Source organism: Coturnix japonica, unplaced genomic scaffold, assembly GCF_054131305.1.
Source record: "Coturnix japonica strain WE unplaced genomic scaffold, WE-NBRP24 Scf045, whole genome shotgun sequence".
NCBI lineage: Eukaryota > Metazoa > Chordata > Aves > Galliformes > Phasianidae > Coturnix > Coturnix japonica.
Window position 1 is genome coordinate 111,799 of NW_028188948.1, and position 12,325 is coordinate 124,123.

The 12,325-nt window shown below is 46.2% G+C and overlaps 1 long non-coding RNA gene across 1 annotated transcript; it reads left to right on the forward strand.

The window, feature by feature from the left end:
• The first annotated feature begins 7,135 nt into the window (after positions 1–7,135).
• Positions 7,136–9,313, forward strand: LOC146752405 (uncharacterized). Its single transcript, XR_014940602.1, has 2 exons — positions 7,136–7,411; positions 9,258–9,313. It is a non-coding gene; the product is annotated as an uncharacterized LOC146752405 (long non-coding RNA).
• Positions 9,314–12,325: the final 3,012 nt, after the last annotated feature.

Here is a 12,325-nt window from a genome sequence, read left to right on the forward strand (position 1 = left end):
CATCAGACTTTTTCACTGTGTGCAGCCACTGATACAGGCAGGAGGCTGGGAATTACCTGATGGGCTCTAGTTTCAGACTACTGACACAGTAAAGGATTGATTTCATTTCATTTTGGCCATCAGAAAGTTTGGTGTCTGGTTTCAGTCAGCCATCTAGACTCCAATTATAATCATATGGAGAACAGCGCATTTAGGAGAACTCATCTCAATAAACCTGAATGAAATCACAGAATCATAGGATCACAGGAGGGCTTGGGTTGGAAGAAAACATCAAGATCATTCAGTTCTAAACACCCTGCCATGGGCTGGCTGCCCACTAACCAGCTCAGGCTGCCCATCACCCATCCAACCTCGCCTTCAACACCAAGGACAGGCATGCACAGCTTCTCTGGGCAGCCTGAAATGGAAGCAATGAGCCACATGTTGAAGATACTCAAATATTCATGACTGTAGAGAGAGCCAAATACTCCATACATATTGCCTGCCTGGTAAATGGCATTAAAATGCCAACAACAGACTCATCCAGCTCATTGAAAATGGTGTGAACATGGCGTACAGGATTCTTCCAGCAGCTAGTTAGATCTGCAAAGTGTAAAAACATGAAATCTCAATGCGATACCATTTTCCCTCATAACATAAACAGACACATAACTGCTTTGGGGTGCACTGTTACCAGCCTGTCAGTTGCTGTTAGTCAGTGCTAGATGCCAAAGGTCCCACTAACACAGCATGAAGCCGAAAGCTAGACGCTGGAATCAGATCTCCTGACCTTACCATCAGAAATCGAGATGTCATATTTTGCTCAGAGGTGCCTGCTTGTAGGAGGGACAGCTTCCGAGCTTTTTCTGCTCCAGGAACCAGCTCCAGCTTCAGAATTTAAACAGCAGTCAGAAATTAAACTGAGCTTTGTCACCTCCATCAAATAGAAGGAGTGGTTGGGTGGTACAGCTTTCCAAATCACTTAGAAACTGTCACAACAATCAGATGCCTACCTTTTCTTTTTGAACTTGTTAATACATAGAGCTTAATAGCATCAGAATGCCCCAAGCACTTCAGATAACACGACAGCTGTAAACCCTTCTTTAAGGATTCCTTTGTTTAACCACTGAGTAACTGTAATTCAGTGGTGCTGGTGGGAGAAGGGAAGTCCTAATCTTCCCAGATGGTGAATAGAGTTGATGTTCACATGCAGACTGGTGCTGCAGCAGAGCCAGAAACCACTCATCTGGGAAACACAGCACCAAGAAAATAATGGGAATAGCTTCATAAAATCAGGCAGCTTCACCCAAATTTCATGTCAGGTCCATTATTCTTCCTATTTTCAGGAAGAAATGTTTTCCCTTATTCTTGTAGTTTTATTTTCTTTTCCTTTCCAGCAAGCAGCTTTGTAGCTTACAAATTGTTTTCTAATCACCTCCTGGTGTGGACAAATCACACAGGTCTGACTCCATGTTTTACATAGTTAGCATTTTATATTTGTTCCACTATGGAACTGTACAGTCATAGAATGGCCTGGGTTGAAAAGGATCCCAAAGATCATCCAGTTCCAACCCCCTGCTATGTGCAGGGATGCCAACCACCAGACCAGGCTGCCCAGAGCCACATCCAGCCTGGCCTTGAATGCCTGCAGGGATGGGGCATCCACAGCCTCCTTGGGCAACCTGTTCCAGTGCGTCACCACCCTCTGAGCGAAAAACATCTTCCTAAGATCCAACCTAAACCTCCCCTGTCTCAGTTTAAAACCATTCCCCCTTGTTCTATCACTGTCCACCCTCATAAACAGCCATTCCCCCTCCTGTTTATACGCTCCAATCAAGTACTCAAAGGCCACAATGAGGTCTCCCCACAGCCTTCCATTCTCCAGGCTAAACAAGCCCAGATCCCTCCACCTTTCCTCATAGGAGAGCTGCTCCAGCCCTCTGATCATCACAGTGGCCCTCCTCTGGACCCCCCCCAACAGCTCCACATCCTTCCCAGGCCTGGACACAGTGCTGCAAATATGGCCTCACAAGAGCTGAGCAGGAGTGGACAATCACCTCCCTCTCCTGCTGGCCACCCCTTTTTCAGTGCAGCCCAGAACACACATGGATCTATCTTTTCCATACGGATATTTCCATCTGTGTACATATATATACCACACCTACACCCCCACAATCTGCTACAACTCCATAGAATTTTCAAGGTTGGAAAAGACCTGGATGATCTTATGATCTTATGATCTCAGATCTTATGATCTGGATGATCTTATGATCATCCAGTCCAACCATCACCAATACTTCCCAGTTAAATCACATCCCTCAACACAACACCCAAACTTTTTGTGAACTTCCCAGGGTCGGTGACTCTACATGAGAGAAAAGGGCACTCAGATAAGGGATTCTGCATTTGCTATTAGCAGAGGTGGGATGAGACCGAGCACTGCCCCAGCTCCTGGGATAACGCAGAAGGGCTGAGACCTTCCAGCTGCTTCCACCCAGGGTCACACAGCAAAGCCGACCCTGCAGGAGTCTGCATCATTCTTTGCATGGCATTGCTAAGAGGAAGATCCCCCCCCTACCCTTGGCTCTACACTCCAGCTGCTGTCTGCCATCTGTAAAGCCACCACAGCTCTCCTACTGGAGTTCCCATCTGCACAGTGACAGCTTGGTTTCTTCTTACTGTCAAAGCAGCCACAGCCTCAGCCTTCAGCTGATTTCCTCTTTCTAGTGGCTGGGCAATTCCTCCCTCTCACAGTCATCCCTCTGCCCCACTCTGTGCCCACAGACCCACAGAGGGCACACAGAGCCAGCCCTGTCCCAGCTGCTGCTGCTTCACATCTGACAGTCTCAGGAGCTGAGATCCAGGCCGAGACAGCAATGCCCAGACATGGTTTGTAGGACGTTTGTGATAGGAAATAGGGAGGTTTGTGATTAAACCTGCCCCCTAAGGAGGAAGGCAATGCTGCCTGCAGCCCCAGCAGGCATTACAAAACATCCCCATTTACAGGAGGGTTTTAAATAGCACAATTCAGGAACTACAACTGCACAAATTCCCGCATGCCCTGGAATAAGTTTGGGAATGGACAAGGTTCTACCACCTGTGCAATGCCATAGAAATAACAACCATCCACCTGTAAACCTCCATCCTCTCCCCTGCTGCACAAAGGGAAGCTCAACAGCAGTGCACAAATGTCCCAGCAATGTCTGAGCACTGCTCTGTGCATCCCAACCTGCTCATCCCATCCACTCCTGGCTGGGCAGCAGGATTGGGGTGGCACACTGCAATGGGCACAGAGGAACATGGAAGCCCCACACATGTGAGGAAGGGGCTGGCTGTGCTCCACACTCACGTTATCAGACGTGATTTGCCCTTCTGTGGGGAGCCTCTGCTCTTTCCCAGCTCATCCTCCAGCGTCTGGGACTCCAGGATCTCATTCAGGCTGTTGTTGGCTGCGGGGCAGCTCCATGAAGAGCCGCCCCTCCACCGACCGGCACACAACAGCCGCTCCCGCGCACTGCGGCTCAGCCAATCGGAGCCGGCGGAGCTGCCGCTGCCCGATGGGACCCCCCCCCCCCACGTATTGACCCCCCAGACGAGGAAGAGGAGGAGGAGAGCGACGAGGAGCTGCCGCAGGAGCTGACGTTGGGGCGGGGGGGCAACGCGGGGGGGGGTCGGCAGTGGGGGGTGGGGGAGGGGGTGGGGCAGCATTACCCCCGGACCCCGTGGACCCCCCCCAGCCAAAGTGCTGCTCTCCGACCCCCGCGGGCTCTTTGTGCAGCCGCTGCCATCCAGGTAAAGACCACGCCCCAATTTGTGACCCCCCCCCCCATATTGCGCTTTGCCCACCCCCTCCCCCAACCCCGCAACCCCCCCCCCTCCCCACATCGCCCCCCTCCCCCCCCCGGGTGGGGTTGGTGGGGGGGGTGTTGTCGACGATGTGCCTTAAGCCGCGCCGGGGTCGTGTGCCAAACCCCCCCCCCCCTCCATCAAGATGAATGGGGCGCTGAGGGGCGGGGGGCTCAGCCGTGAGGATAAAGGGGGGGGTTAATGGGGGGGGGGGGCGGCGCTATAGGGAACGCAACTGATTTAAGCCCCCCCCCCACATTAACACCCCATTGTGTGTGGGGGTGGGGCACCCAATAACCCAATAACCCCCCCCCCAGTGCCAAACAGCCCCAACACCCCCCTCAAAGCCGCTGCCTTACGCTGTGCCCCCCCCCGCATGAAGGCAAAATAGAGAGGAAAGTGTTTTCCTGTCTTAATGAGGCATCACGATGCTCCCTGTGAAGGGCAAGTATAGTGAAAACGGGGAACTGGAGTAAGCTCTACAGCAGACTACAGCAAAACGGTTTGACTGTTCTGATGTCCCTGCAGAGAAAGAAGACGTGTTTACAAGCAAGGACAAGGTACAAAAGGAAGTGAAGGCTGTACTGACTCAAAATACCACGCTGAGCTTGCCCAGGAGAAGACTCACCAAGATTCATGTCACAGGTGAGAGAAATTGTTTCGACTGTATTGAATCCCCCAACAAAGAAGGAGGGGAAAGTTAAGTGGTTTGACACATTCAGTCCCAGCATTCAGTGATGTAGACGGTGCTTAAATTCTGTTTATTTCATGCACTGTTTTGTTTGCCTTCTGAAGCTATGAACACTTAGGACTTGGGTAGCCTCAGCTTAAGACAGACTGGAAATAACTGGGGAATTTCCCTGGGGATCTCAAGTAGATGCAATGATAGCAAAATGAGAAGTCAATAATTTCAGGGGAAATTAAAGAATATTAAAGATATCTTCAGGGCACAAGCACACCCCTGCAAATGCTTCTTCCTAAGTAGTCTCAGAGACAGCATTTGGTCACAATGCTAGAAGGCGGCATTGGTGGTTTCTATTAAATTAAAGAAACCTGCAACTAAAAAGGTTTTCCTGTATTTTCTTTTGTTTTCTTCTCTATAGCAGGTACAAAAGAAATGCTTAAAAATAGAAAGGCTTCAAGCTGGTGCTTTTCTTTCCAAAATGGAGGAAGACAGGCGTTCTATTTATTAGGAGAGTCTGATAGGAAAGTGGAAAAAGGCTTTTTACCAGGGTCTGTAGCAACATAACAAAGGGCAATAGTTTCAAAAGTGAAGAGGGTAGACTCAGTTTGGACATGAGAAAAGTTCTTTATGATGAGGGTGGTGATACACTGGAACAGATTGTCCGGTGAAGGTTGTGGGTGACTCATCATTGGAGTGTCCAAGGCCAGGCTGGATGGGGACCCTGGGCAGCCTCATTTAGTGAATGATGTCCCTGACCACGGCAAGAGGTTGGACTGGATGATCTTTAAAGCTTCCTTCTATACCCAAATCGTTCTATGATTCCATAGGGGAAACCATTTTATTACTGCCTCTGAAAACTCAGGAGATATTAGAATTGTTTTCAGAAATATGTAGGTGAGAAAAATACATTTCCTCACTATGACTTAATTACAAACAGAATTTAACCTTGACCCTCACCTGGCTTTTGCTGGCAAAGCAACTTACAGCTGTCAGCTTGTTTGGACAATTTAATGCCTGTCCCCTTGTATGAAACAGACTTTTCAATGACTGCGTATGCTGGTGTGCTGCTGGACAGTGGGGAAAGGGGTGTTTTTTAATTTTTGAAGATTTTGGAACATGATACTGGTGGAAATGAAAACAAGTTTAGGGCTATCTAAACTGTTTTGGTCTGGCAGGGAGGAAGTTCTTCACTGGCAATTGATATAGTTCAGATGTTGGCATTCAGTTCATAGCACTGTCAGGAAATGTGAGTGGGAAAGCTGTCCTCAACGGTACAGTCCAAAGACTAATTTGGGCATTTGGGGAAGGCTGTGTAGAAAAGATTCATGTCTTAAATGTGCCCGTTTGCCTTAAATTCCAGAAGCAGTGGATGCTTTTATCAACAAGGAGAAGGTGCAGAAGGAGGTGAAGGCTGCACCAACAGAAAATGCCACGCTGAGCTGCAAGGTGGCCCAGGAGAAGACGGAGGTGAAGTGGTACAAGGAGGGGAAACTGATCACCTGGAGCAAGAAGTTCAGGGTAGAGTCAGAGGGCAAACAGCGTCGGCTGGTGGTGAGCCAGGTGGAGAAGAAAGATGCAGGGGAGTACAGCTGCGAGGCTGCTGGCCAGAAACTCACCTTCAAGATTCGTGTCACAGGTAAGACAGGTGTTGTCTGAAATACAGCAGAGAACAGTAAAGTAAAATCTAGTTTCTATTATACAGTGATCCAGGTGCAGTAGTCTGTGCTGAGGTTTTTCCCCTATACTTGATTGCCTGGGTTTGTAGCAAGTATTTGGTTTTAGTATGGCACAAAGACCTGTTTCAGTCTGTCTGTAGAATAATAATTACTGATATATGTACAATGGAAGCAGTGTTCAAGATATTATTCAAATCTCTCCTGTGCCTGAGATCCCAAACTGTAATTCTTGTTCACCGAAACATTTGACTAAGATAAGTATGTGCAGTGAGGCTGGAGTGCATGTTCTACGTGCAGCCTTTCATGGCAGGAGAAGCAGGAACTTCTCCTAGTAGTACACTGCCTTTTTACTATGCCTTTATGTTGGAGGCTGCATCTGGATAGGTGAGTCTGCTACTCACAGTAAGAGACCTGGTAGAGCTGACTATTCCCAGAGCTCAAAGTAAAATATATATCTGCAAATCACACACAAAGAACAAAGGACTGCGTTGGTGAGCATATTTCCTTTGTGCCTTTGACAGTCACAGTTGTGGCAGTGGTAGAGGCCATGAGGAGTCTGTTCAGGAAGCCAGGAGTACTGTTCTGGGTCATGAAAAGGCAGCCAGTGGTTTGACTATCACATGTTTATGTGTTTTGATGTTTCACAGTGGGTCTTAAGTAAAAGGAACTCAGGTTTTGGTTGCCTGCAGGACAGATGTTCTTTTGGGTTCAATATGTTTGCATAGTGACTTGCAACCATGGGACTGGTGTTCAAGGACTCTTGGTTCCTTCAGTTCCTAGGTTCTTTCTTGCCTAGATTTGACACTTTGTTTCAACAGAAGAGCTGATATTCTCTAGTGAAGGCTATTAGTTTGGGCACAAGTGGTAACCTAAACCTGTTCCAACCTGTACATACAAACCTGCAAGATGGTCTCATTTCAGTCCTTCTGTTTTTCTTTTCTTCCCTCAGAGCCAAAACCTGTGTTTATAAACCAGGAGCAGGTGCAGAAAGAGGTGAGTGCTGCCCTGGCAGCAAGTGCCTCCCTCAGCTGTGAAGTAGCACAGGATACAACCAAAGTAAAATGGTACAAGGATGGAAGACTGCTTGCCTCCTCCAGAAGGTTCAAACTGGAATGTGTGGGCAAAACACGGCGTCTGGTTGTGGAGCAGCTGGAGAAGAAAGATGCTGGAGAATACATCTGCGAGGCTGCTGGCCAGAAGATGACCTTCGAGCTGGAAACAACTGGTGAGCATTCAGAAATTCTCAGCCAGGATTTTGTAGCCTTGTTGTGAACTGGGTTTTAGGGTGAAATCTCAGTTTTCTTTGCACCTAACAGTGTGAGAGTTTGCTCTGGCCCTTTGTGTACCTCCCCGGTGCTCAGCTGTTCCTTCCCTTACTTGGGGATAACGTCATTTATTCAAGGTGATGTCCAAACGGGCTTGTTAACAGTCCTCCGCAGTGCTTTAAGCTGTCATAGGTCAGCCAGAATTTATGCATGTTCTATAGCTATTCCTACATGTTGAAAACACTGCACTGTGCTTAAGCTTCAGCATATGTTCCAGTAAGTACAGTTCCATTAATTCTAGGGAATTGGGTGAATTAAGCATAGATCTGAAGGCTCCCTTTGCTGAGTGCAGAGATGGAAGGACTAATGTAGATTTGACTTGATATTTTCCCTTCTATGATGGGAAGGAGCTCCGTCAAAGTAAAAAAGTGGGCATTACTTCCCAGGGAAATAAGAGAAGTCTCATTATTCACAGGTGGTGAACTCTCATTTTCTCTCTCAGTCTGCAACCAGGTTGGGTTGCTGTTTCAGTACAGGCTGTTTTATGCAGGAACTCTGCTCCTCTGGTTAATCCAAGTTGTATCCAGGCCCTTCAGAAGGAAAGGGAAATAGCAGCACAGAAATATGGTCTGATTCTGACACAAATAAGTGCAGACCTGGAGAGTTAAAAGGGATTGTGTGATGTTCAAGGGATTTTGAAGCAAAGATGTCCCCTAGGTAAGATTTGTGGCTGACATTCCCTATACACTGTGGGCACACAAGCTAAGGAGAGACTAGTGATGAGCATGCAGAGAAGCCAATGATTCAGACAGGTTTGTAGTGACACGACATTGTAGAGTTCTGTCTAGTTCTCCTTGGCATAGTTTGGAAAATGAAGATGAGGAGATTGGTGGTAACCAATATGGGTTCCTCAAAGTCAAGCCATGCCTGACAAACTTGGTGGCCTTTCATGATGGAGTAACAGCATCAGTGGATAATGGGAGAGCAACTGACATCATCTACTTGGACCTGTGCAGAGCATTTGATCCTGTCCTGCATGACATCCTGGTCACCAAACTGGAGAAAAATGGTTTTGATGGATGGACCAGTTGCAGGATAGGGAACTGTCTGGATGGTCAGACTTAGAGAGCTGCAGTCAATAGTTCAGTGTCCAGGTGGAGGGTGGTGTTGGGACCAGTGTTATTTAACATTTTTGTAGGCAACAAGGACAGTGGAATCAAATGCAGCCTCAGCAAGTTTGCAGATGACACCAAGCTGAGCGGTGCTGTTGATGTGCTAGAGGGAAGGGATGCTACCCAGAGGGACCTGGACAGGCTGGAGAGGTGGGCCCTTGGCAGCCTCATGAACTTGAGTGTGGCCAAGTACAAGGCCCTGCACCTGGGTCAGGGCAATCCCAAGCACAGGCACAGGCTTAGAGGAGAATGATTTGAGAGAAGCCTTGACCCTGAGGAGAAGAGTTGGTCTGGAGGGAGGTGTCCCTGCCTATAGCAGGGGGACTGGAACTAAATGACCTTAAAGATTCATTCAGTTCTATTGTTTTTCTACCCTTAATTTTGCTTGAAAGGTTTTAGAATAAATGAGATTCTGGTTTCCATGAAAACTGTTTGCAGGGAGCTCCATTGTAGCTAGTAAGTCTATCTTTTAGTTCAATGGCAATAATGCATTGACTGTGTTGAATAGAGAAATGACTCAGGAATGGATGATGGTTTAGAATAAAACATAATCCTACTTATTTTCTATGCAAATATGTGTAAGGAAAAGATGCTGCACTCAGTTCTGGAAATACCCTGACAAATATATCTCTAGTGTTTCACAGCTGGAGATATCAAGATTGTTAAAGCACTGGAAGATGTGGAAGTGAATGAATATGGGAGTGCATCTTTTGTCTGTGAGATTTCACACGATGAGGTTCAGAGCCAGTGGTACAAAGATGACAACAAGCTGAAGGCTGATGACAACATCAGTATGCGGCAAGATGGTAGGGTGTAAGAGGGGGATCTTTCTCCTGAGTGGGGGGTGGGTTGGAGATCAAGCATATAAGACATCTGAAATGAAGAAGGTTCAGAAGGGAGTTCCCCTTTTGTTTTGGGACTGAGGTTAGGGTGGAACAAGTGACATGGTGGGATGCTTAGTGTGGGAAGTGTGATGCTATCCCACCATCCCACACTGCCGGGAGCAGGTAGGAAATGAGTGCAGTTATTTCGAAAGTGGGGGTGAACAGGGCAGTCAGTTCACCTCTCCAAAGAGGTTTTGTCTGACAGTGAGTGTGATCCTTCTGTATCAGGTACTTTGAAGGTGACGGTGGCCACATTTGGTCAGTCCTTGTAGAAGCCATGTTTAGATTCCGCTTTGGTGGGGATGTGGACGTGGAGGAATGTGTGGTTTCATTGACATGAGAGAACAGGCAGTGATGCTGTGAAACCAGATGGATGATGCTCAGCCTGGCCACGTGCCTCAGAGCTCTTTGCTCAAGGAAGCCAAGTGTAGTTGTGGGTTTGCTCTCAAGAGCACAGTTTGGTAGGGATGAGCTGGCGGTTGGACTAGATGACCTTAGTGGTCTTTTCCAGCCTTAGTGACTCTGTGGTTCTCTGCTTCAGGAAAGAGCTACTCGGTGACTTACACACGTGTCCAAGTCAAGGATGCAGCAGAAATAAAATCTCTAGCAGAAAAGGCAGAATCTCGTGCCCATCTTTCAGTTAAAGGTAATTATGCTTCTCATGACAATTTTGATTAAATTATGTTATAAATGAGCTAACATCCTTTGCTTTAATTTCAAGGAAGTTAAACACCACCAGGACCTTTCACAGAAATAAAAACTCCTACCTACCTACCTTTCTGCCCACAAAATATCCAGCTTCTCTTTTGCAATTTACTTTCGCTAAGTAAAACAGATTATTTTCTTAGGAGGTTGATTTTCTACGTTTAGACTTCAGATTTGTGTTTGAACGTTGAGGGATAAAAAACATAGCTTGACTTTTTCTTCATTTTCTCTTGCTGTTTGAAAAGAGCACAGGGTTGTTTTTTTTTTTTTTAATATATACAATGTTAGGGTATATATATGATGTTAAGTGTGATAAAGAAAAGGGAGACATTTGAGTTAGCACACTACTCAAGAGTTCAGTCCCCACCTTTGCCACTGTTAACATTATAAGGGCAAGAACTTCCTGGAAAATGAATTTCTCCTAAGTAGAGTCATTACATTTGAGCTACAGAGACCTTTACTAGGTGAAAACTTGTTGTTCAGAGCTAAGTTGCTGTATTTAACCAAAGTAATTATCAATGTCCGTGTTTCATTGAACCTCTTTTCCATTTCGTAATGCGAGGAGTTTGATACCGGGATGGGAAGGTCATGGTTTGATTTGGATGTTGGACTGGGAATCAGAAGATCTGGGCTCTTTTCAGGTTGTCAGTCTTATTCTCTGACTTCTTAACAACATTCTTTTCTTTCTATTATTTTTTAATGATGTTTTAAGGCATTCTGAGCTGATAGGTGTAGTGTTCATGTGCAGTAATGCTGACGTGAGTAAGTGGGGTGATAATGTAAGGGTTTTTTACATTCCTTCTAAATCTCTGCTTTCTCTTGTTCCATCCTTCTTAAAGAGCAATCCATTAATCTAGTGAAGGAGCTGTGTGATGACTATGTGACTGAGCCTGAAGAAGCCAAATTTGAATGCGAGATATCCATTCCTTCTGTGAAACCTCCCAAGTGGTATTCCTACGTGGGGAAGTCTTACAGGCTGGCAGAAACTTGATTATGCAGCAAGAAGGCACCATCCACCAGCTGACCATACCGAAAACCACCACTGATATGACAAGCACCATTCAGTTCTCAATTGGCAAATCAAAATCCACAGCCAATCTGCTTGTCAGAGGTAACATATCCAGGCTTGGTTTACATCATGAAGATGAAGAATTAATTAACGTACAGCCTTCCTTCACTGGGGTCTTTGAAATATTGTGTGTGTGTCTGGAGGGTCTGCTCCATTTCCAGTTCAAAGCCGTTGGACAATCAATGAGACAGCTGCATCTCAGTAAAAGATCTGTTTGAATAGCTGTGATGTGCTTACTATTCAGATCTACAGAGCTGAGGTTTTGTCCTTGGCTATACCAAAGAAGTCAGATCAGGTGAAATTAATTGTATTTCTGAACTAGACAAGTTTAAGTTTGGTAGCACCTAAATTTGATGCAGTTTGTCATTGATTTCATCTGAAAGAAACTTGCAGGCTTTTTATCTGCTGTTGTCCCCAGCGTAAGAGTCTCCATTCACATCCTAAAGTACTTGTTATATTTTCAACTCTCTCTTATTCAACTCAACTCACTCTTATTTGAATAAAAGCCTCAAGAATTGGGAGCAATTTGTTTTGTGGGAGCACAGAACAAGAGCTGGACCTTGCATTTGGTAGATAATATACAGTATTACTTTATAGAAATGTAGTCAATGGCATTCCCTATAGACAATCGTTTGTTTTATCTTTAGAGTGGTTCAAAGAACCATTGTGAACATGACATTAATTGGAATGGAATACACGCAAGAGACTTTCCTCTTCTTCCAATTGTCCTCATCCTTTCTTCTCTTCCACCCCTGCTTTGCAGATTACCATATAGAAATCACCAGGAAGTTGGAGGACAAGACAGCTTTGGAACGTCATTCTGTCATCCTGTCCTGTGACTTCAGGCCTTCTCCAAAAATTGTGAAATGGTTCAAGGGCCACACACTCATCAAGCCCTCTGAGAAGTACAAGATCAAGAGGGATAAGCATTCAGCAGAGCTCAAGATTCTGAAGCTGAAGCCCGATGATGCTGGTGTGTACAAGTGCAAGGCAGGAATTGCAGAGACTGAGGCCACGCTGACAGCTGAAGGTATGAGCAGGGAG